Source organism: Lissotriton helveticus, chromosome 8 (assembly GCF_964261635.1).
Source record: "Lissotriton helveticus chromosome 8, aLisHel1.1, whole genome shotgun sequence".
Taxonomy (NCBI): Eukaryota; Metazoa; Chordata; class Amphibia; order Caudata; family Salamandridae; genus Lissotriton; species Lissotriton helveticus.
In genome coordinates this window covers 1,037,112,158-1,037,136,415 of record NC_136069.1, presented here as the reverse complement: position 1 = coordinate 1,037,136,415, position 24,258 = coordinate 1,037,112,158, and the positions used below count along the sequence as shown (strand labels likewise).

Here is a 24,258-nt window from a genome sequence, read left to right as displayed (position 1 = left end):
TACAGCAACTTGCTAGACATCACCTCGGTGCCATCCGGATCTTGGCATCTCAACGCCTAGTGGTATCTTCCATACAGAAAATATTGTTGCGCTGCCTTTGGCCCCATTCGCACATCGGTCTGCAACTGACACCATCTCACAAGCCAACAGGGCGCCCCACGCCGACTTTTACCATTGTAGGATGGCCACACCAGTACAGCAACTTGCTAGACATCACCTCGGTGCCATCCGGATCTTGGCATCTCAACGCCTAGTGGTATCTTCCATACAGAAAATATTGTTGCGCTGCCTTTGACCCCATTCGCACATCGGTCCGCAACTTAGACATCACCTCGGTGCCATCCGGATCTTGGCATCTCAGCGCCTTGTGGTGTCAGTCAGAAAATATTGTTGCGCTGCCTTTGGCCCCATTCGCACATCAGTCCGCTACTGACACCATCTCACAGGCCAACAGGGCGCCCCACGCCGACTTTTACCATTGTAGGATGGCCACACCAGTGCCACAACTTGCTAGACACCACCTCGGTGCCATCCGGATCTTGGCATCTCAGCGCCTTGTGGTGTCTTCTATTCCGAAAATATTGTTGCGCTGCCTTTGGCCCCATTCGCACATCGGTCCGCTACTGCCGCCATCTCACAGGCCAACGGGGCGCCCCATGCCGACTTTCAACATTGTAGGATGGCCACACCAGTGCGGCAACTTACTAGACACCACCTCGGTGCCATCCGGATCTTGGCGCGTTGTGCTGCCTTCGGCCTATTCGCACATCGGTCCGCTACTGACGCAAACTCACAGGCCAACGGGGCGCCCCACGCCGACTTTCAGCATTGTAGGATGGCCACACCAGTGCTGCAACTTGCTGGACACCACCTCGGTGCCATCCGGATCTTGGCGCGTTGTATTGCCTTCGGCCTATTCGCACATCGGTCCGCTACTGACGCCGCCTCAAGTGCCAACGTATTTTCTTCGCATTTTATACCCTATGCCGCATAACAGGTCATGTGACTTGTTTATAAAACTTTTCATTGGTTCATTTTACTTTTGGTTTCCTAATGATGGAAGGCTTGATCATATGACCTAAAAACAACACTTTTCATTGGATGAAAACTTTTTTTTTTTCCCAAACGATGAAAGCCCCACCTTGTTTCTGGATGTTTCAGACTGAAGCTGGCTTCAGCATGAGAGCACCACCATCTCGTAGCTCCGTCGTGGTCATTCCGCGAGCAATCATGGCAACCGCTCCCCACCAGAAGCCTACAGGAGTCGGGGCCCCCAAAACTTTTGATAAATCCTCAAGGCGGAGGGGACGCTTTCGAGAATGGGGTCCAAGACCTAGCAGACAAGCGTCCGATTTCCAAGGTGTCCCAGGGCCATTTCAGTGGACCAGGCCCAAAAAGGAAAGAGCCTGCCGCCATTTTGAGAGTCATGTGACAGCCGCCTATCGCTGCACCGCAAGAGTGGGCGCAACTCAGCTGAATTGCGGCTTTTGACACAGTGGACCAAAAACGGACGGAATGGCAACTGAAACGGTAAAGGGGCGCCCCAGTACAACAGATGACACTCCACCTGGAGAGGCCCGTTCACGCCGCCTCCCCCGGGGCGCCCCACGCCGTTATTCGGAGCAGCATTGTAGGATACCAAAACCAGTGCGGCAACTTACTGGACATCACCTTGGTGCCATCGTTCTGCTGCCTTGGAACTATTCGCACAACAGTTTGCTACTGATGACCCACCCCCCGCGACGCCCCACGCCAGAAATCTGGACGTTGTGCTGCGTTGGGACTATTCGCACAGCCGACCGCTACTTCGTTGTTTTTCCCTAAAAATGTTTATATGTTATTACTGTTTTTGTTTTCTTGTATATATTTATAAGTTATTAAAGTTTTATAATCTTACTACTTTGTTGGAGTGCTATATATTTTTAATGTGACACATAATTGTAAAAACTTTGATGTACAAAGAGTCATCCCTGGAATCTTCCGCTTGAGGCTCGGTCCCCTCCCCAATCACAATACAGGATGGTTTTCAGATAATAGGAACGCGTCTGCTGTGACGGATCTCATCGAGTGTGGGCCTTGATCTACTATAACTCCTTTGAAGAGGGGTGATTCTTTACAGCTGGGGCCATAAACTACATCTGCAGGGCTAGCTGATACCCTAGGACCGGCCTGGACAATCGGACACAGAGGAAAAGGAGTGTCAGAGGGTGCGGTAGTGAATAGGGCGAAAGGGAGGTGTCGGGCGGGCACAGGGTGTGATTCTCAGGGAAGAGCAGCGCAGATGGGGGGTGGTTTATTACCCATGCATAAGACAGAGAGCGGGGGTGACCACTGCCTGGTGGAGATGCTTGCGAGGGTGGGGAGTCATGCTAAGGATTGACAGCGTGCACAGAGTGGGTCTGGTCAAGGCATCTAAAATGACTGCCGTGCACGACAAAAGTGTGGCATTTGAAAAAAGGCAAGATGGCGCAGACAATGTTTTTCAACACTTCCTGATTTCCTTCGAATCGAACGTTAACAGACGTTGGGGCATATTACCAAAGTTAAGCGATATTTATCCCTAACGATGCTTAGCAACGATTTTTTTACCGCTAAGCATCGTCAGAAATTATCGCAGATAAACCTTGCTATTATCAAGGTTTATCGCAAATACGATAAAAAACGACCGCAATGCATTAATATCGCTGAAAACTCAGCGATATTCATGCATTACCGAGCTAATGCTCTTAGCCATGTTATCCACCTCCCATTGGATAACATGCCTTAGAACTGCTCAGGGCAGGTGCTAGCTTTTGGAGATATTCGCGCTTATCGCGAATATTTCCAAAAGTTGATAATAGGAGATAGCGATGTTAGCGACTGTTTCCAGTCGCTAACATCTTGGCATGCCCACTTTGCATGTCATTAGTGATAAATATCACTCACATGCAAAGTGGGGCCCAAGATGTCGCTATCTCCTACTAGCCGTCGCTAACTGGTGTTAGCAACAGCTAGGTAATACAGATATAATTTTATCTCCGCGAAGCGGAGCGCTGTTACAGATATATATCTTTTTTTGAACGTTAATTTCTCAAAATCCACTGGAGCACATATATTGAGACCTAGCAAAGGCACATCGGACTACCAGTCCCTACAATTTTGCCAAGTTTCGTGCAAATCCATTCAGCCGTTCGATTATTATTATTTATTTTTTTTTTGCCTCGCGGGCCCTTTTAAAACCTCCACATCAAACCTAAGAGGTCAAGGAGGATCTACTATGCCCCCTTATGGTCATTTGCCCCTTCGCTTTGGCCTCCTCTTGTCTCTCGATCCTACCGAGAGACAAGATGGCGGCCGCTACGGACTGTTTGCAATGTTTACAGACGCCGGAGAACCAATCAGCTTCGCAAACCTCCGTTACGCGAAGCGGAGCGCTGTTACAGATATATATCTTTTTTTGAACGTTAATTTCTCAAAATCCACTGGAGCACATATATTGAGACCTAGCAAAGGCACATCGGGCTACCAGTCCCTAATATTTTACCAAGTTTCGTGCAAATCCATTCAGCCGTTCGATTATTATTATTATTTATTTTTTTTGCCCCGCGGGGCCCTTTTAAAACCTCCACATCAAACCTAGGGGGTCAGCGAGGATCTACTATGCCCCCTTATGGTCATTTGCCCCTTCGCTTTGGCCTCCTCTTGTCTCTCGATCCTACCGAGAGACAAGATGGCGGCCGCTACGGACTGTTTGGAATGTTTACAGACGCCGGAGAACCAATCAGCTTCGCTTCACAAAGCTCCGTTGCACGAAAAGTACGCGTACTGGAGCGCTGCCCGGTCCGCTGTTACAGATATATATCTTTTTTTAAACGTTAATTTCTCAAAATCCACTGTAGCACATATATTGAGACCTACAAAAGGCACATCGGGCTACCAGTCCCTACAATTTTGCCAAGTTTCGTGCAAATCCATTCAGCCGTTCGGGCTAAAAGTGAGGCCAACCGCCCTATGGAAAACTCAATGTTAAAAACACGTTTTGGGACCCCCCTTTTTTCTCGACCCCCCCTGGACGAACCCCCCCCCCCAATTTTCAGGGGCTGCTCAGAAACAAAATGTGCCATTTTCCTGAAAATTTCAGCCAATTCCGTCCACAAACGCCAAAGTTATTAGACATAGAATTTTCAAAAGTCCCATAGAGAAAAAATCCTAACTATATATACCTACTGGCGACCGCCAGTAGGTAATATATATGTATATATATATATAGAAAATTCACTGAAAAAACCATAGGTTATAGACCATATATAGTTAGGAATTAGCATTTAAAAAACCTTTTTTTACTCACACAAAACCATTGAAATTCCATATATAGTTAGTAGTACTAACTATATATCGCGCACCCGCAATCCACTGCTGATCATGTCACATATTACATCATTCATGACATGGTCAGTGACATCACTGATGACATCACTGATGACATCTCAAATGACATCACTGATGACATCACTAAAAAAAAACATCCAGTAATTTTATGTTTCTGTAAAGTTTAAATATGTCCTACATATTGAAGAATGAGTGGATGTATAAGTGTCTGGATGAAGGATTTAGTAGGTGCATGACTGACTGTATGAGTGAGTGATTAAATATGTCTCACTGAGTGCATGGGTTAGTGACTAAACTGTCTTAATTTGTGCATCATTATGTCTGTTGTTCTGTAAACTGCTGCATGTGTTGATCAGTAGCTATATGAGTAACTATATGGGTTATTGATTGATTGCCCAAGTATTTGTATGGGAGACTGAGTGTGTGTGTGGCTGGCTGGGAGGTGTGTGACTCTGTGCAGATCAATGTGTACTTGTATCAGTGATTGTATAAGAGAGTAAGTATGTGTGTAGTATATGTTTGAAAATGTAAGGTGTTCTATGTTTAACTGTAAAGATGAGAAAATGGAAGTGTGATTGATTCTTTACAGGACTGACTAGGTGTGTGAGTAACTCCATGGATGAGTGGCAGAGTGTGAGTGTCTGTATAGGTGTATGAGTGCATATGATAGTGTTGTAAAGATGAGTGATTGTATGTATGAATGATTGTATGGGTGAATGAGTGAATGTGTGTGTAGACGTAGGAATTAGTGAGTGCGTATGTAGTAACTAGTATTGGTGTGTCAAAGGTTTCAAAAATTATACTCTGTATTTAACACTGGGTGTAACAGAGGTTATATTAAAGTGTGAGGAGATGCATTGTATTGTCACATGAATGATATCATCAGTTATGTGATCATTGATGTCAAATGAGATGTCATCAGTGATGTCATCAGTGATGTCATCAGTGATGTCACTGACCATGTCATGAATGATGTAATATGTGACATGATCAGCAGTGGATTGCGGGTGCGCGATATATAGTTAGTACTATTAACTATATATGGAATTTCAATGGTTTGTGTGAGTAAAAAAAGGTTTTTTAAATGCTAATTCCTAACTATATATGGTCTATAACCTATGTTTTTTTCAGTGAATTTTCAAGGTTTTGTAAATGCCAATTCCTAACTATATATGGTGTATAACCTATGGTTTTTTACAGTGAATTTCAATGGTTTTTAATAGCAAATATCATAAGCTGTCGAATGTCAAGTACGTGGTAATAAAAAACATTTTCGTGTTTATGCACACTGATCTGCTTTGAATGCTGCCCCCCCCCTCATTTCTATTAGGAGTACTCTCTCTTTGCAGATAGTGAAGGGTAGTTAACGCAGGCCTTTGCCCCCGTTGTAATCCGTCGTGCCTGCTTCTCTCTCCATTTGATTGATTGTTATCCAAGCATTTACTGTTTTAGAATTGGTTCTCTTTGGTTCATTCTCTATTTACAAACAAGCACAGAGTCGCAATACTCTGTTTAGTCTTTGCAGATAGCGAAAAATCGTGTAAAAAAACAAAAGGAATCGAGCAAAATCAGTAGGCCACTAATGGAATCTCTTTTTGACCTCGCTAAAATAGAAATATTAGGAACAACCCCTCATGAGAAATACGAAACTAGTGAGATGAACTGAACTCCACACCATGATGGCTGCAAGACAGCTCGGCTCCGCCACCCACCCCGCCCAAAATAACGATAAACTCTATGCAAATATTACAAATATATACAACACACCAGCAAAGTAACAGGGTAAAACATTTTATTAAATAACTATTTACATAACTATTTTATACTTTTTGTTGCCCGATCCGGCTAGCTCAATCGATCGAGCATGAAACTCATGCACTCTGATAGTTCAAAGTTTTGAGGAGTGCTTGTAACACTGTCTGAAGCCTATTTGCACTTGCTACAGCTTCACTATTCTCAATGTAAGTGGGGGTTGTTTGAGGACGTGACTGCATTTGAAAACAATGTGATGCGGTGCCACCCTGAACCGCTTGACGGAGGCCCCCGAGGGACGGTGTCATGGCGCGGACTCGGAGGGGGCGCTTGGCTCCGGCCCCCTCCGCAAGTCGTGTTGCCCTGGTGTGGCCTGAGATCGCCCCCGACATAGGTAGCCGGCTCCCGGGGTCAAGCGGAACTTTTTGCCTTTTGGTGACTCTTCCATTCTTGACCTTGTCCCACAATCCGTTTCACCTAAAGACACGCTGTAGTGGGGCGCCCCTTTACCGTTTCAGTTGCCATTCCGCCCGCTTTTGCTACACTGTGCCTCTTCCGCTATTCAGCTGTTTACCGCCCGCTCTTTCGACTACAGCGTCTCGCTCACCATGCACTTGAGTTGCTCCCGCTCTTGCGGTGCAGCGATAGGCGGCTGCCACAGGACTCTCAAAATGGCGGCCGGCTCTTCAGATTTGGGCATGGTCCACTAAAATGGGCCTGCGACACCTTGGAACTCGGACGCTTGTCTGCTAGAGCTTGGGCTCCATTCTCGAAAGCGTCCCCTCAGCCTTGAAGATTCTACAAAAGTCTTGGGGGCCCCCGACTCCCGCAGGCTTCTGGTGGGGAGCGGCTAGCATGATTGCTCGTGGAATGGCCACGACGGAGCTACGAAATGGTGGTGCTCTCATGCTAACGCCAGCTTCAGTCTGAAACATCCAGAAACACTGTAGACTACCAATTCGATCAGTTCCGGTAGCGCCCCAACGTGACCCGGTAGAGAAAAACTTGCCCTCCCCTCTTTGACTGATGGTTCTTGTTGCCCGTCCCTTCTGTTGTCATTTAACAGAACTATTTAGCCTGCTGAAAGGGGTTGTGTTCCGACCGCTGGTTGGTGGAGACATTTTGACTATATTCTGGACCTGCGTTGTCGCGTGATGCGTCATATGACGCGCCGCGTTAGCGCATCCGGAAGTGCTCCGGTGCGCGAAGCGCAGCTTCCCGGAAGCGATCCGAGGCGCGGCGCGCAGCGCGTAACGTAAGCATAACAGGTCATGTGACTTGTTAATAAAACTTTTCATTGGTTCATTTTACTTTTCTTATTCTAATGATGAAAGGCTTGGTCATATGACCTAAAAATTACGCTTTTTATTACTTTCGAACATTATTTTTTCTTAAACATATGTTATAATGTTCCAGGCTAATGTACTTTCCCGGAAAATTTACAACTGTCCTGCAAGTAAAATATATTCCTTTTTCGAGAAAAAGGGCGTTTCTTCGTCCCATGACGGAGCCGTTGAGCAAAAGAGGCTCGGCCTGCTGTCTTAGTCGCCGATACGCCTGAATATCAGATTCTTATCGATCACTTTATGTTGCAGAAGTAGAAACACAACAGCCCTTGACCATTTATCTTTACTGCGTTCCTGCGTATTATACCTTTTACCCTTCATGTAATTGGACTGCTTTATTTCACTTGCCTTTTACTGATTCTAAAACAGTGACTATTATTAAAAACTTTACCAATGTAAATACTACTACCATGTTTTTTTAAAAAAACCTTTATTGTGAAAATGTCAGTATACAAATACGGGCCTATAACCACGTGGGCCGGCCACGGAGCAAACTGTAATCGTATATGATGAGTAGACATTTACACTGTAGAGGAACGTAACGGACGGGCCATTAGGTTGCAAGAACTAAGGTGTCTAACAGTTGCGGAATCGGTGGACGTACATTTTATAATTAAAATACGACAGAGCCAGTTACAATAAAATTATCTAGATATACATTTGCGGGCAAGTACCATGGGTGACGTTAATTCGAACTTTCAATAGTACAGTAATCAATAACACATCAGAACTTAATATCAATAGGGATGTCGAAATATTCAATCAATTCTCGTCCCCGCCCGCCATGTGCTTCAAAACTGCATACGAATCTCGTGATTTCAAGGTTCAGCAACCAGTACACAACAAGGAGTTACGAGTCCCATTTATTCCGGCGCCATTTTGGGCGAGGACGGGCAGGTCCAGGATATAGTCAAAATGTCTCTACCAACCATCGACTATGATGATGTTCATATGCTGTATTTATTAGAGTAACACTCATCTGTCCACATGAAATTAATTTGCCACAATCTAAACATGTCATTTTAATCTTTTCAAAGTTCTTCTAAATATTTGGGACCGTTTCCCTTGCCTCTGATGCTGTCAGTGCCACTTCTTTGGTGAATGTACTGGCAGGTCGGGGGTTCTCCTCCAAATCTCTCTTTTGTGCAGCACTATAATTAATCGGTGCCACCTCTCCATATGACGATGCATGGTATAGTTACCATAACTATATTTTTTTTCGGTTCCTCTGGAGAGTACATCGTGGCAGATGAGGCAGGTAACGTACCGGGCATTTACCTTTTTTGCATGTAGAGGAAAGGAAAAAAAATTCGAGCGTCCGAGTTCTAAGGTGTCCCAGGGCCATTTTAGTGGACCAGGCCCAAATCCAAAGAACAGGCTGCCATTTTGAGAGTCCTGTTGCAGCCGCCTGTCGCTGTAGCATCAAGAGCGGCCGAAACTCAGCTGAATGGCAACTGAAACGGTAAAGGGGCGCCCCACTACAGCAGACGAGCCTCCACCTGGGAAGGCCCGTTCACGCCGCCTCCCCCCCCCCTTCGGGCACCCCACGCCGTTATTCGGAGCAGGATTGTAGGATGGCCACACCAGTGCGGCAACTTGCTAGACACCACCTCGGTGCCAACCGAATCTCAGCGCCTTGTGGTGTCTTCTATTCAGAAAATATTGTTGTGCTGCCTTCGACCTATTCGCCGCAAGTGCGCACGCAACTCAGCTGCATAGCGAGTGAAACACCAAGGGGCGCCCCACTGAAGCCGAGGAACCTTCATCTTGGGGGCGACGCACAGCATCACATAGCTTTCCAATGCAGTCAGATCCTCAAACAACCCCCACTGACTGACGCGAACTCACAGGCCAACGGAGCGCCCCACGCCGACTTTCGGCACAGCATTGTAGGATGACCACACCAGTGCGGCAACTTGCTAGACACCACCTCGTTGCCATCCGGATCTTGGCGCGTTGCGCTGCCTTTGGCCCTATTCGCACATCGGTCCGCTACTGACGCCATCTCACAGGCCAACGGGGTGCCCCACGCCGACTTTCAGCATTGTAGGATGGCCACACCAGTGCGGCAACTTGCTAGACACCACCTCGGTGCCATCCGGATCTTGGCGGGTTGTGCTGCCTTCGGCCTATTCGCACATCGGTCCGCTACTGACGCGAACTCACAGGCCAACGGGGCGCCCCACGCCGACTTTCAGCATTGTAGGATGGCCACACCAGTGCGGCAACTTGCTAGACACCACCTCGGTGCCATCCGGATCTTAGCGCGTTGTGCTGCCTTCGGCCTATTCGCACATCGGTCCGCTACTGACGCGAACTCACAGGCCAACGGGGCGCCCCACGCCGACTTTCAGCATTGTAGGATGGCCACACCAGTGCGGCAACTTGCTAGACACCACCTAGGTGCCATCCGGATCTTGGCGCGTTGTGCTGCCTTCGGCCTATTCGCACATCGGTCCGCTACTGACGCGAACTCACAGGCCAACGGGGCACCCCACGCCGACTTTCGGCACAGCATTGTAGGATGACCACACCAGTGCGGCAACTTGCTAGACACCACCTCGTTGCCATCCGGATCTTGGCGCGTTGCGCTGCCTTTGGCCCTATTCGCACATCGGTCCGCTACTGACGCCATCTCACAGGCCAACGGGGCGCCCCACGCCGACTTTCAGCATTGTAGGATGGCCACACCAGTGCGGCAACTTGCTAGACACCACCTCGGTGCCATCCGGATCTTGGCGCGTTGTGCTGCCTTCGGCCTATTCGCACATCGGTCCGCTACTGACGCCGCCTCACGTGCCAACGGATTTTCTACGCTTTTTTATACCCTATGCCGCATAACAGGTCATGTGACTTCTTTATAAAACTTTTCATTGGTTCATTTCACTTTTGGTTTCCTAATGATGGAAGGCTTGATCATATGACCTAAAAATAACACTTTTCATTGGATGAAAACTTTTTTTTTTTCGCTTGTTTCTGGATGTTTCAGACTGAAGCTGGCGTCAGCATGAGAGCACCACCATCTCGTGGCTCCGTCGTGGTCATTCCGCGAGCAATCATGGCAGCCGCTCCCCACCGGAAGCCTGCAGGAGTCGGGGGCCCCCAAGACTTTTGTAGAATCCTCAAGGCTGAGGGGACGCTTTCGAGAATGGGGTCCAAGACCTAGCAGACAAGCGTCCGATTTCCAAGGTGTCCCAGGGCCATTTCAGTGGACCAGGCCCAAAAAGGAAAGAGCCTGCCGCCATTTTGAGAGTCCTGTGGCAGCCGCCTATCGCTGCACCGCAAGAGTGGGCGCAACTCAGCTGAATGGCGGATTTTGACACAGTGTACCAAAAGCGGGCGGAATGGCAACTGAAACGGTAAAGGGGCGCCCCACTACAGCAGACGAGCCTCCACCTGGGGAGGCCCGTTCACGCCGCCTCACCCCCCCCCCGGGGCGCCCCACGCCGTTATTCGGAGCAGCATTGTGGGATAACAAAACCAGTGCGGCAACTTACTTGACATCACCTGGGTGCCATCCACATCTCAGCGCGTTCTGCTGCATTGGGACTATTCGCACAACAGACCGCTACTGACGAGCCAACCCCCGGGACGCCCCACGCCGTTATTCGGAGCAGCATTGTAGGATTCCCAAAACCAGTGCGGCACCCAGGCAACATCACCTGGGTGCCGTCCAGAACTCAGGACGTTGTGCTGCCTTGGGACTATTCGCACAACCGACCGCTACTGACCATTGTTCCTTCTTTTTTCCTAAAAATATTTAAATGTTTTTACTGTTTTTGTTGCGTTGTTTATATTTATAAGTTATTAAAGTTTTATAATCCTACTACTTTGTTGGAGTGCTATATATTTTTCATGTGACACATAATTGTAAAAACTTTGATGTACAAAGAGGCATCCCTGGAATCTTCCACTTCAGGCTCGGTCCCCTCCCCAATCACAATACAGGATGGTTTTCAGATAGTAGGAACGCGTGTGGTGTAACGGATCTCATCGGGTGGGGGCCTTGATCTACTGTAACTCCTTTGAAGAGGGGTGATTCTTTACAGCTGGGGCCATAAAGTACATCTGCAGGGCTACCTGATAGCCTGGGACCGGCCTGGACAATCGGACACAGAGGAAGAGGAGTGTCAGAGGGTGCGGTAGTGAATAGGGCGAAAGGGAGGTGTCGGGCGGGCACAGAGTGTGATTCTCAGGGAAGAGCAGCGCAGATGGGGGGAGGTTTATTGCTCATGCATAAGACAGAGAGCGGGGGTGACCAGTGCCTGGGGGAGATGCTTGCGAGAGTGGGGAGCCATGCTAAGGATCGACAGCGTGCAGAGAGTGGGTCTGGTCAAGGCATCTAAAATGGCTGCCGTGCACGACAAAAGTGTGGCATTTGAAAAAAGGCAAGATGGCGCAGACAATGTTTTTCAACACTTCCTGATTTCCTTCGAATCGAACGTTAACAGACGTTATCTCTCCCACACTACCGGTCCCCCTGGGCTTAAACGCCGAGATGGTAGGGACTGCATCCTCTGGAGATAGGCCGACACGTCACTCAGCAGAAAAAAAAGTAAAAAAAAAAGTCTATAAACATACAATAAGTTAAAAGTCAATCATTCTTGTTTCCTTGTAGTACGCTCCCCAGTCCGCTTCCCGTTACGCTAACTGGGCGCACCCCACCAAAAAAAAACCGTTTTTTTTTTTTTTTTTTTTTGCCCCGCGGAGCCCTTTTAAAGCCTCCACATCAAACCTATGGGGTCAGGGAGGATCTACTATGCCCCCTTATGGTCATTTGCCCCTTCGCTTTGGCCTCCTCTTGTCTCTCGATCCTACCGAGAGACAAGATGGCGGCAGCTCCGTACTGTTTGGAATGTTTACAGACACCGGAGAGCCAATCAGCTTCGCTTCGCAAAGCTCCGTAACGCGAAAAGTACGCGAAACGGAGCGCTACCCGGGACGCTGTCACAGATATATATCTTTTTTTGAACGTTAATTTCTCAAAATCCACTGCAGCACATATATTGAGACCCAGCAAAGGCACATCGGGCTACCGGTCCCTACAATTTTGCCAAGTTTCATGCAAATCCATTCACCCGTTCGATTTTTTTTTTTTGCCCCGCGGGGCCCTTTTAAAACCTCTACATCAAACCTAGGGGGTCAGGGAGGATCTACTATGCCCCCTTATGGTCATTTGCCCCTTCGCTTTGGCCTCCTCTTGTCTCTCGATCCTACAGAGAGACAAGATGGCGGCCGCTACGGACTGTTTGGAATGTTTACAGACACCGGAGAGCCAATCAGCTTCGCTTCGCAAAGCTCCGTAACGCGAAAAGTACGCGAAGCAGAGCGCTGCCCGGAGCGCTGTCACAGATATATATCTTTTTTTGAACGTTAATTTCTCAAAATCCACTGGAGCACATATATTGAGACCTAGCAAAGGCACATCGGGCTACCAGTCCCTACAATTTTGCCAAGTTTCGTGCAAATCCATTCAGCCGTTCGAGCTAAAAGTGAGTCCAACCGCCCTATGGAAATTAACATGGGAAAAATGCGTTTTGGGACCCCCCTTTTGTCTCGGCCCCCCCTTGACGAACCCCCCCCAAATTTTCAGAGTCTGCTCAGAAACAAAATGTACAATTTTCCTGAAAATTTCAGCCAATTCCGTCCACAAACGCCAAAGTTATTAGACATAGAATTTTCAAAAATCCCATAGAGAAAAAATCCTAACTATATATACCTACTGGCGACCGCCAGTAGGTAATATATATATATATATATATATATATATATTACCTACTGGCGGTCGCCAGTAGGTATATATAGTTAGGATTTTTTCTCTATGGGATTTTTGAAAATTCTATGTCTAATAACTTTGGCGTTTGTGGACTTCGCTATATATATTACCTACTGGCGGTCGCCAGTAGGTATAGTTAGGATTTTTGCTCTATGGGATTTTTGAAAATTCTATGTCTAATAACTTTGGCGTTTGTGGACGGAATTGGCTGAAATTTTCAGGAAAATGGAACATTTTGTTTCTGAGCAGCCCCTGAAAATTTGGGGGGGGGTTCGTCAAGGGGGGGCCGAGAAAAAAGGGGGGTCCCAAAACGTGTTTTTAACATTGAGTTTTCCATAGGGCGGTTGGCCTCACTTTTAGCCCGAACGGCTGAATGGATTTGCACGAAACTTGGCAAAATTGTAGGGACTGGTAGCCCGATGTGCCTTTGCTAGGTCTCAATATATGTGCTCCAGTGGATTTTGAGAAATTAACGTTCAAAAAAAGATATATATCTGTAACAGCGGACCAGGCAGCGCTCCGGTTCGCGGACTTTACGCGTTATGGAGCTTTGTGAAGCGAAGCTGATTGGTTCTCCGGCGTCTGTAAACATTCCAAACAGTCCGTAGCGGCCGCCATCTTGTCTCTCGGTAGGATCGAGAGACAAGAGGAGGCCAAAGCGAAGGGGCAAATGACCATAAGGGGGCATAGTAGATCCTCGCTGACCCCCTAGGTTTGATGTGGAGGTTTTAAAAGGGCCCCGCGGGGCAAAAAAAATAAATAATAATAATAATCGAACGGCTGAATGGATTTGCACGAAACTTGGCAAAATTGTAGGGACTGGTAGCCCGATGTGCCTTTGCTAGGTCTCAATATATGTGCTCCAGTGGATTTTGAGAAATTAACGTTAAAAAAAAGATATATATCTGTAACAGCGCTCCGCTTCGCGTACTTTTCGCGTAACGGAGCTTTGCGAAGCTGATTGGTTCTCCGGCGTCTGTAAACATTCCAAACAGTCCGTAGCGGCCGCCATCTTGTCTCTCGGTAGGATCGAGAGACAAGAGGAGGCCAAAGCGAAGGGGCAAATGACCATAAGGGGGCATAGTAGATCCTCCCTGACCCCCTAGGTTTGATGTGGAGGTTTTAAAAGGGCCCCGCGGGGCAAAAAAAAAAATAATAATAATAATCGAACGGCTGAATGGATTTGCACGAAACTTGGCAAAATTGTAGGGACTGGTAGCTCGATGTGCCTTTGCTAGGTCTCAATATATGTGCTTCAGTGGATTTTGAGAAATTAACGTTCAAAAAAAGATATATATCTGTAACAGCGCTCCGCTTCGCGGAGATAAAATGATCTCTGTATTACCTAGCTGTTGCTAACACCAGTTAGCGACCGCTAGTAGGAGATAGCGACCATCTTGGGCCCCACTTTGCATGTCAGTGATATTTATCACTAATGACATGCAAAGTGGGCATGCCAAGATGTTAGCGACTTGAAACAGTCGCTAACATCGCTATCTCCTATTACCAACTTTTGGAGATATTCGCGCTAAGCGCGAATATCTCCAAAAGCTACCACCTGCCCTGAGCAGTTCTTAGCCATGTTATCCAAAGGGAGGTGGATAACATGGCTAAGAGCATTAGCTTGGTAATGCATGAATATCGCTGAGTTTTCAGCGATATTAATGCATTGCGGTCGTTTTTTATGGCATTTGCGATAAACCTTGATAATAGCAAGGTTTATCTGCGATAATTTCTGACGATGCTTAGCGGTAAAAAAATCGTTGCTAAGCATCGTTAGGGATAAATATCGCTTAACTTTGGTAATATGCCCCAACGTCTGTTAACGTTCGATTCGAAGGAAATCAGGAAGTGTTGAAAAACATTGTCTGCGCCATCTTGCCTTTTTTCAAATGCCACACTTTTGTCGTGCACGGCAGCCATTTTAGATGACTTGACCAGACCCACTCTCTGCACGCTGTCGATCCTTAGCATGGCTCCCCACCCTCGCAAGCATCTCCCCCAGGCACTGGTCACCCCCGCTCTCTGTCTTATGCATGGGTAATAAACCTCCCCCCATCTGCGCTGCTCTTCCCTGAGAATCACACCCTGTGCCCGCCCGACACCTCCCTTTCGCCCTATTCACTACCGCACCCTCTGACACTCCTTTTCCTCTGTGTCCGATTGTCCAGGCCGGTCCTAGGCTATCAGCTAGCCCTGCAGATGTAGTTTATGGCCCCAGCTGTAAAGAATCACCCCTCTTCAAAGGAGTTATAGTAGATCAAGGCCCACACTCGATGAGATCCGTCACAGCACACGCGTTCCTACTATCTGAAAACCATCCTGTATTGTGATTGGGGAGGGGACCGAGCCTGAAGCGGAAGATTCCAGGGATGACTCTTTGTACATCAAAGTTTTTACAATTATGTGTCACATTAAAAATATATAGCACTCCAACAAAGTAGTAAGATTATAAAACTTTAATAACTTATAAATATATACAACAAAACAAAAACAGTAAAAACATATAAACATTTTTAGGGAAAAACAACGAAGTAGCGGTCGGCTGTGCGAATAGTCCCAACGCAGCACAACGTCCAGATTGCTGGACGGCACCCAGGTGATGTTGCCTGGGTGCCGCACTGATTTCGGCATCCGGCGTGGGGCGTCGCGGGGGGTGGGTCATCAGTAGCAAACTGTTGTGCGAATAGTTCCAAGGCAGCAGAACGATGGCACCAAGGTGATGTCCAGTAAGTTGCCGCACTGGTTTTGGTATCCTACAATGCTGCTCCGAATAACGGCGTGGGGCGCCCGGGGGGGGGGGGGGGCGGCGTGAATGGGCCTCTCCAGGTGGAGTCTCGTCTGTTGTAGTGGGGCGCCCCTTTACCGTTTCAGTTGCCATTCCGTCCGCTTTTGGCCACTGTGTCAAAAGCCGCAATTCAGCTGAGTTGCGCCCACTCTTGCGGTGCAGCGATAGGCGGCTGCCACAGGACTCTCAAAATGGCGGCAGGCTCTTTTCTTTTTGGGCCTGGTCCACTGAAATGGCCCTGGGCCACCTTGGAAATCGGACGACTGTCTGCTAGGTCTTGGACCCCATTCTCGAAAGCGTCCCCTCCGCCTTGAGGATTCTACAAAAGTCTTGGGGGCCCCCGACTCCTGTAGGCTTCCGGTGGGGAGCGGCTGCCATGATTGCTCGCGGAATGACCACGACGGAGCCACGAGATGGTGGTGCTTTCATGCTGACGCCAGCTTCAGTCTGAAACATCCAGAAACAAGGTGGGTCTTTCATCGTTTGGGGAAAAAAAAAGTTTTCATCCAATGAAAAGTGTTATTTTTAGGTCATATGATCAAGCCTTCCATCATTAGGAAACCAAAAGTAAAATGAACCAATGAAAAGTTTTAAAACAAGTCACATGACCTGTTATGCGGCATAGGGTATAAAATGCGGAGAAAATACGTTGGCACGTGAGGCGGCGTCAGTAGCGGACCGATGTGCGAATAGGCCGAAGGCAACACAACGCGCCAAGATCCGGATGGCACCGAGGTGGTGTCCAGCAAGTTGCAGCACTGGTGTGGCCATCCTACAATGCTGAAAGTCGGCGTGGGGCGCCCCGTTGGCCTGTGAGTTCGCGTCAGTAGCGGACCGATGTGCGAATAGGCCGAAGGCAGCACAACGCGCCAAGATCCGGAAGGCACCGAGGTGGTGTCTAGTAAGTTGCCGCACTGGTGTGGCCATCCTACAATGTTGAAAGTCGGCGTGGGGCGCCCCGTTGGCCTGTGAGATGGCGTCAGTAGCGGACCGATGTGCGAATGGGGCCAAAGGCAGCGCAACAATATTTTCGGAATAGAAGACACCACAAGGCGCTGAGATGCCAACATCCGGATGGCACCGAGGTGGTGTCTAGCAAGTTGTGGCACTGGTGTGGCCATCCTACAATGGTAAAAGTCGGCGTGGGGCGCCCTGTTGGCCTGTGAGATGGTGTCAGTAGCGGACCGATGTGCGAATGGGGCCAAAGGCAGCGCAACAATATTTTCTGACTAGAAGACACCACAAGGCGCTGAGGTGCCAAGTTCCGGATGGGACCGAGGTGAAGTCTAGCAAGTTGCTGTACTGGTGTGGCCATCCTACAATGCTGAAACTCGGCGTGGGGCGCCCCATTAGCCTGTGAGATGGCGTCAGTAGCGGACCGATGTGCGAATGGGGCCAAAGGCAGCGCAACAATATTTTCTGAATAGAAGACACCACAAGGCGCTGAGATTTCAAGATCCGGATGGCACCGAGGTGGTGTCTAGTAAGGTGCACTGGTGTGGCCATCCTACAATGCTGAAAGTCGGCGTGGGGCGCCCCGTTGGCCTGTGAGATGGCGGCAGTAGCGGACCGATGTGCGAATGGGGCCAAAGGCAGCGCAACAATATTTTTGGAATAGAAGACACCACAAGGCGCTGAGATTCGGTTAGCACCGAGGTGGTGTCTAGCAAGCTATGCAGCTGAGTTGCGTGCGCACTTGCGGCGAATAGGTCGAAGGCAGCACAACAATGTTTTCTGAATAGAAGACACCACAAGGCGCTGAGATTCGGTTACCACAGAGGTGGTGTCTAGCAAGTTGCTGCACTGGTGTGGCCATCCTACAATACTGCTCCGAATAACGGCGTGGGGTGCCCGAAGGGGGGGGGGGAGGCGGCGTGAACGGGCCTTCCTAGGTGGAGGCTCGTCTGCTGTAGTGGGGCGCCCCTTTACCGTTTCAGTTGCCATTCAGCTGAGTTTTGGCCGCTCTTGATGCTACAGCGACAGGCGGCTGCAACAGGACTCTCAAAATGGCGGCCTGTTCTTTGGATTTAGGCCTGGTCCACTAAAATGGCCCTGGGACACCTTAGAACTCGGACGCTCAATTTTTTTTTCCTTTCCTCTACATGCAAAAAAAGGTAAATGCCCGGTACGTTATACGCTTCATCTGCCACGATGTACTCTCCAGAGGAACCGAAAAAAAATATAGTTATGGTAACTATACCATGCATCGTCATATGGAGAGGTGGCACCAATTAATTATAGTGCTGCATAAAAGAGAGATTTGGAGGAGAACCCCCGACCTGCCAGTACATTCATCAAAGAAGTGGCACTGACAGCATCAGAGGCAAGGGAAACGGTCCCAAATATTTAGAAGAACTTTGCAAAGATTAAAATGACATGTTTAGATAGTGGCAAATTAATTTCATGTGGACAGATGAGTGTTACTCTATAAATACAGCATATGAACATCATCATAGTCGATGGTTGGTAGAGACATTTTGACTATATCCTGGACCTGCCTGTCCTCGCCCAAAATGGCGCCGGAATAAATGGGACTCGTAACTCCTTGTTGTGTACTGGTTGCAGAACCTTGAAATCACGAGATACGTATGCAGTTTTGAAGCACATGGTGGGCGGGGACGAGAATTGATTGAGTATTTCGACATCCCTATTGATATTAAGTTCTGATGTGTTATTGATTACTGTACTATTGAAAGTTCGAATTAACGTCACGCATGGTACTTGCCCGCAAATGTATATCTAGATAATTTTATTGTAACTGGCCCTGTCGTATTTTAATTATAAAATGTACGTCCACCGATTCCGCAACTGTTAGACACCTTAGTTCTTGCAACCTAATGGCCCGCCCGTTACGTTCCTCTACAGTGTAAATGTCTACTCATCATATACGATTACAGTTTGCTCCGTGGCCGGCCCACGTGGTTATAGGCTCGTATTTGTATAATGAAATTTTCACAATAAAGGTTTTTAAAAGAAAACATGGTAGTAGTATATACATTGGTAAAGTTTTTAATAATAGTCACTGTTTTAGAATCATTAAAAGGCAAATGAAATAAAGCAGACCAATCACATGAAGGGTAAAAGGTATAATACGCAGGAACGCAGTAAAGATAAATGGTCAAGGGCTGTTGTGTTTTCTACTCCTGCAACATAAAGTGATCGATAAGAATCTCATATTCAGGCGTATCGGCGACTAAGACAGCAGGTCGACCCTCTTTTGCTCAACGGCTCCGTCATGGGACCAAGAAACGCCCTTTTTCTCGAAAAAAGAATATATTTTACTTGCAGGACAGTTGTAAATTTTCCGGGAAAGTACATTAGCCTGGAACATTATAACATATTTTTTAAGAAAAAATAATGTTCGGAAGTAATAAAAAGCGTAATTTTTAGGTCATATGACCAAGCCTTTCATCATTAGAATAAGAAAAGTAAAATGAACCAATGAAAAGTTTTATTAACAAGTCACATGACCTGTTATGCTTACGTTACGCGCTGCGCGTCGCGCCCCGGATGACTTCCGGATGCGCTAACGCGGCTCGTCATATGACGCATTACGCGACAACGCAGGTCCAGAATATAGTCAAAATGTCTCCACCAACCAGCGGTCGGAACACAACCCCTTTCAGCAGGCTAAATAGTTAAATGACAACAGAAGGGACAGGCAACAAGAACCATCAGTCAAAGAGGGGAGGGCTAGTTCTTCTCTACCGGGTTACATTGGGGCGCTACCGGAACTGATCGAATTGGTAGTCTACAGTGTTTCTGGATGTTGCAGACTGAAGCTGGCGTTAGCATGAGAGCACCACCATTTCGTAGCTCCGTCGTGGCCATTCCGCGAGCAATCATGGCAGCCGCTCTTTATCGTTATTTTGGGCGGGGTGGGAGGCGGAGCCGAGCTGTATTGCAGCCATCATGGTGTGGAGTTCAGTTCATCTCACTAGTTTCGTATTTGTCATGAGGGGTTGTTCTTAATGTTTCTATTTTAGCGAGGTCAAAAAGAGATCCCATTAGTGGCCTACTGATTTTGCTCGATTCCTTTTGCTTTTTTACACGATTTTTCGTTATCTGCAAAGACTAAACAGGGTATTGCGACTCTGTGTTTGTTTGTAAATAGAGAATGAACCAAAGAGAACCAATTCTAAAACAGTAAATGCTTGGATAACAATCAATCAAATGGAGAGAGAAGCAGGCACGACGTATTACAACGGGGGCAAAGGCCTGCGTTAACTACCTTTCACTATCTGCAAAGAGAGAGTACTCCTAATAGAAATGAGGGGGGGGGGCAGCATTCAAAGCAGATCAGTGTGCATAAACACGAAAATGTTTTTACTTACCACGTACTTGACATTCGACAGCTTATGATATTTGCTATTAAAAAACCATTGAAATTCACTGAAAAAACCATAGGTTATAGACCATATATAGTTAGGAATTAGCATTTACAAAACCTTGAAAATTCACTGAAAAAACCATAGGTTATAGACCATATATAGTTAGGAATTAGCATTTACAAAACCTTGAAAATTCACTGAAAAAACCATAGGTTATAGACCATATATCGTTAGGAATTAGCATTTAAAAAACCTTATTTTACCCACACAAAACCATTGAAATTCCATATATAGTTAGTTGCACTAACTATATATCGCGCACCCGCAATCCACTGCTGATGATGTCACATATTACATCATTCATGACATGGTCAGTGACATCACTGATGACATCACTGATGACATCTCAAATGACATCACTGATGACATCACTGATGACATCTCATTTGACATCAATGACCACATCACTGATGATATCATTCATGTGACAATACAATGCATCTCCTCACATTTTAATATAACCTCTGTTTCACCCAGTGTTAAATACAGAGTATAATTTTTGAAACCATTGACACAGCAATACTAGTTACTACATACGCACTCACTGATTCCTACGTCTACACACACCTTCACTCATTCACCCATACAATCATTCAAACATACAATCACTCATCTTTACAACACTATCATATGCACTCATACACCTATACAGACACTCACAGTCTGCCACTCATCCATGGAGTTACTCACACACCTAGTCAGTCCTGTAAAGAATCAATGACACTTCCATTTTCTTGTCTATACAGTTAAACATAGAGCACCTTACATTTTCAAACATATACTAACACATACTTACCTTCTTATACAATCATTGATACAAGTACACATTGATCTGCACAGAGTCACACACCTCCCAGCCAGCCACACACACACTCAGTCTCCCATACAAATACTTGGGCAATCAATCAATAACCCATATAGTTACTCATATAGCTACTGATCAACACATGCAGCAGTTTACAGAACAACAGACATAATGATGCACAAATTAAGACAGTTTAGTCACTAACCCATGCACTCAGTGAGACACATTTAATCACTCACTCATACAGTCAGTCATGCACCTACTAAATCCTTCGTCCAGACACTTACACATCCACTCATTCTTCAATATGTAAGACATATTTAAACTGTACAGAAACAAAAAATCACTGGATGTTGTTATCAGTCATGTCATCAGTGATGTCATTTGAGATGTCATCAGTGATGTCATCAGTGATGTCACTGACCATGTCATGAATGATGTAATATGTGACATCATCAGCAGTGGATTGCGGGTGCGCGATATATAGTTAGTGCAACTAACTATATATGGAATTTCAATGGTTTTGTGTGGGTAAAATAAGGTTTTTTAAATGCTAATTCCTAACGATATATGGTCTATAACCTATGGTTTTTTCAGTGAATTTTCAAGGTTTTGTAAATGCTAATTCCTAACTATATATGGTCTATAACCTATGGTTTTTTCAGTGAATTTTCAAGGTTTTGTAAATGCTAATTCCTAACTATATATGGTCTATAACCTATGTTTTTTTCAGTGAATATATATATATATATATATATATATATATATATATATATATATATATATATATATATATATATATATATTTTTTTTTTCCACAACTTGGCTCAGTTTGGTTGACCCCTGGCGCTCTGTTACCGGTGCGTGTTCCTCGGCAGAGCCCCGCCGAATTCAATTTCCAAAAATACCCTTGCAGGCAATGAGCACGCACTCGAGAGGATCTTTGCTTTTCCAATTCTTTATTGCACCATAGTTCTTGCAGTTAGTTACCAACGCGTTTCACCGCCTACAGACGGCTTGATCACGGTCAATAATCACTCACTCCCAACTACCTATAAGGCGTGGTTGTGCAAAGTCACATGATTTTCAAAACTTCCTGTCAAAACTAAAGGATTGTGGGTGATGTAGTTGCATAGATTACACATACCGCCGGGGTAGCTAAGATCAATATTAATTGTATGCACCTCGTCAGTTCCGCCCTTTTTTCCGTGCCTTCGAGGCACCCGGACGGACCAACGACAGCAAATATGCAAATATACAATGTACACAGTACAAACAAATCAAAACCGCACACAAAGTATGCAGCAGAAATAGCTAAATATATATACACATAAAAACCAGGTATAACAGAGTGGACAACGGGGAGGCGGGTGGGCATGTGAGGAATCCACAGGCAGATATTGTATCTACCAGAAAAAGCGTTACCGAAGGTAAGTAACTTGTTCTTCTGATAGATACATCTGCCGTGTGGATTCCTCACCTTGTGAATAGAATCCCACAGCAGTCCCCACTCCCGGAGGAGGGTGCCCACTCTGCTATACCAGGAAATCTTGGAGGACAGAGCGCGCGAAATGGCCGTCCCTCCTCACCTCGGTGTCCAAGCAGTAATGCTTCGCAAAAGTGTGGAGGGAGGCCCAAGTCGCGGCTCTGCAAATGTCTTCAACAGGTACCCCCCTATACAAAGCAGATGTTGCAGAGTTTGCTCTAGTTGAATGTGCTCTAATACCCTCAGGAGGGTCCTTACCTGCCAAGGAGTAGCAAATCTTGATGCACAGGATTATCCACCTGGAAAGTGTGCGCTTGTGCACCGCTCTGCCCTTCTTACAGCCAGCAAAACCAACAAACAGCTGGTCGTCCATCCGGAAGTCTTTAGTTCTGTCCAGATAAAAAGACACCGCCCTCTTAGGGTCCAGACGGTGCAGTCTCTCTTCCTCCTTAGATGGGTGAGGGGGAGGATAGAAGGTAGGAAGGGTAATTAATTGTCCTAGATGGAAGGGAGTTACCACCTTAGGCAGAAAAGCAGCCCTGGTCCGAAGAACCAATCTTTCAGCATGAATGGTCAGGAATGGGGGCCTTGAACTAAGAGCCTGAAGCTCACTCACCCTCCTTGCCGAGGTGATTGCAACCAAGAAGACCGTTTTAAAAGAAAGAAGTCTCATGGGACACTTGTGCAAGGGTTCGAAGGGAGAACCCATCAAAAAGGTCAGCACAAGATTCAAATCCCAATGAGGAACAACAAAAGGAGTTGGAGGGAACTTATTAGTGAGTCCCTTCACAAATCTTAAAACCACGGGAGACTTAAAAAGAGAAGGCTGATCCGGCAAACAGAGAAATGCCGACAAAGCCGAAAGATACCCCTTAACCGTAGCCACAGCAAATCCTTGCTGCGCTAGAGAAAGAGCAAACTGCAAAATGTCAGACAAATGAGCCTTCAAAGGGTCAACGTCCCTCTCCCTACACCAAGAGACAAATTTAGACCACCTATACGAATAGATGGACTTAGTGGAGTCACGCCTGGCAGAAAGAATGACATCCACCACATCGTGAGGGAGAGAAAAAGAATTCAAGTTGCCCCGTTCAATCTCCGGGCATGAAGGTGTAATGTCTGGAGGTGGGGGTGTAGAACCTGCCCCTCCATCTGAGAGAGGAGGTCTGCCCTGTGAGGGAGACGTAGCGGCGGGTGAGAGGAGAGGTGGAGAAGGTCTGAGAACCACACCCTTCTTGGCCAATCCGGGGCGATCAATATAACTTGGGCCCGGTCTTGGCGAATTTTCCTCAGAACCCGAGGAATCAAAGGTATGGGAGGAAAAGCGTAAAGGAGTTGCGAGTCCCAACTCAACTGAAACGCATCCCCCAAGGTTTCTTGCATCGGATACTGGAGACTGCAGAATGACAGGCAGTGAGCATTCTCGTGAGTGGCGAAAATGTCTACCTGAGGAGTCCCCCACATCTGAAAGATGTCGTGAACCACCTCCGGGTGAAGCCTCCACTCGTGGTCGGCAGAGAACTGCCGACTGAGAATGTCTGCACGA

General features: G+C 46.8%; 1 protein-coding gene across 7 annotated transcripts in view; it reads right to left on the bottom strand.

Annotated features, from left to right (window-relative positions):
- Positions 1-24,258, bottom strand: part of UPF3A (UPF3A regulator of nonsense mediated mRNA decay) — a 726,694-nt gene that overhangs the window by 248,206 nt on the left and 454,230 nt on the right. The gene's annotated exons all lie outside the window — the stretch shown is intronic.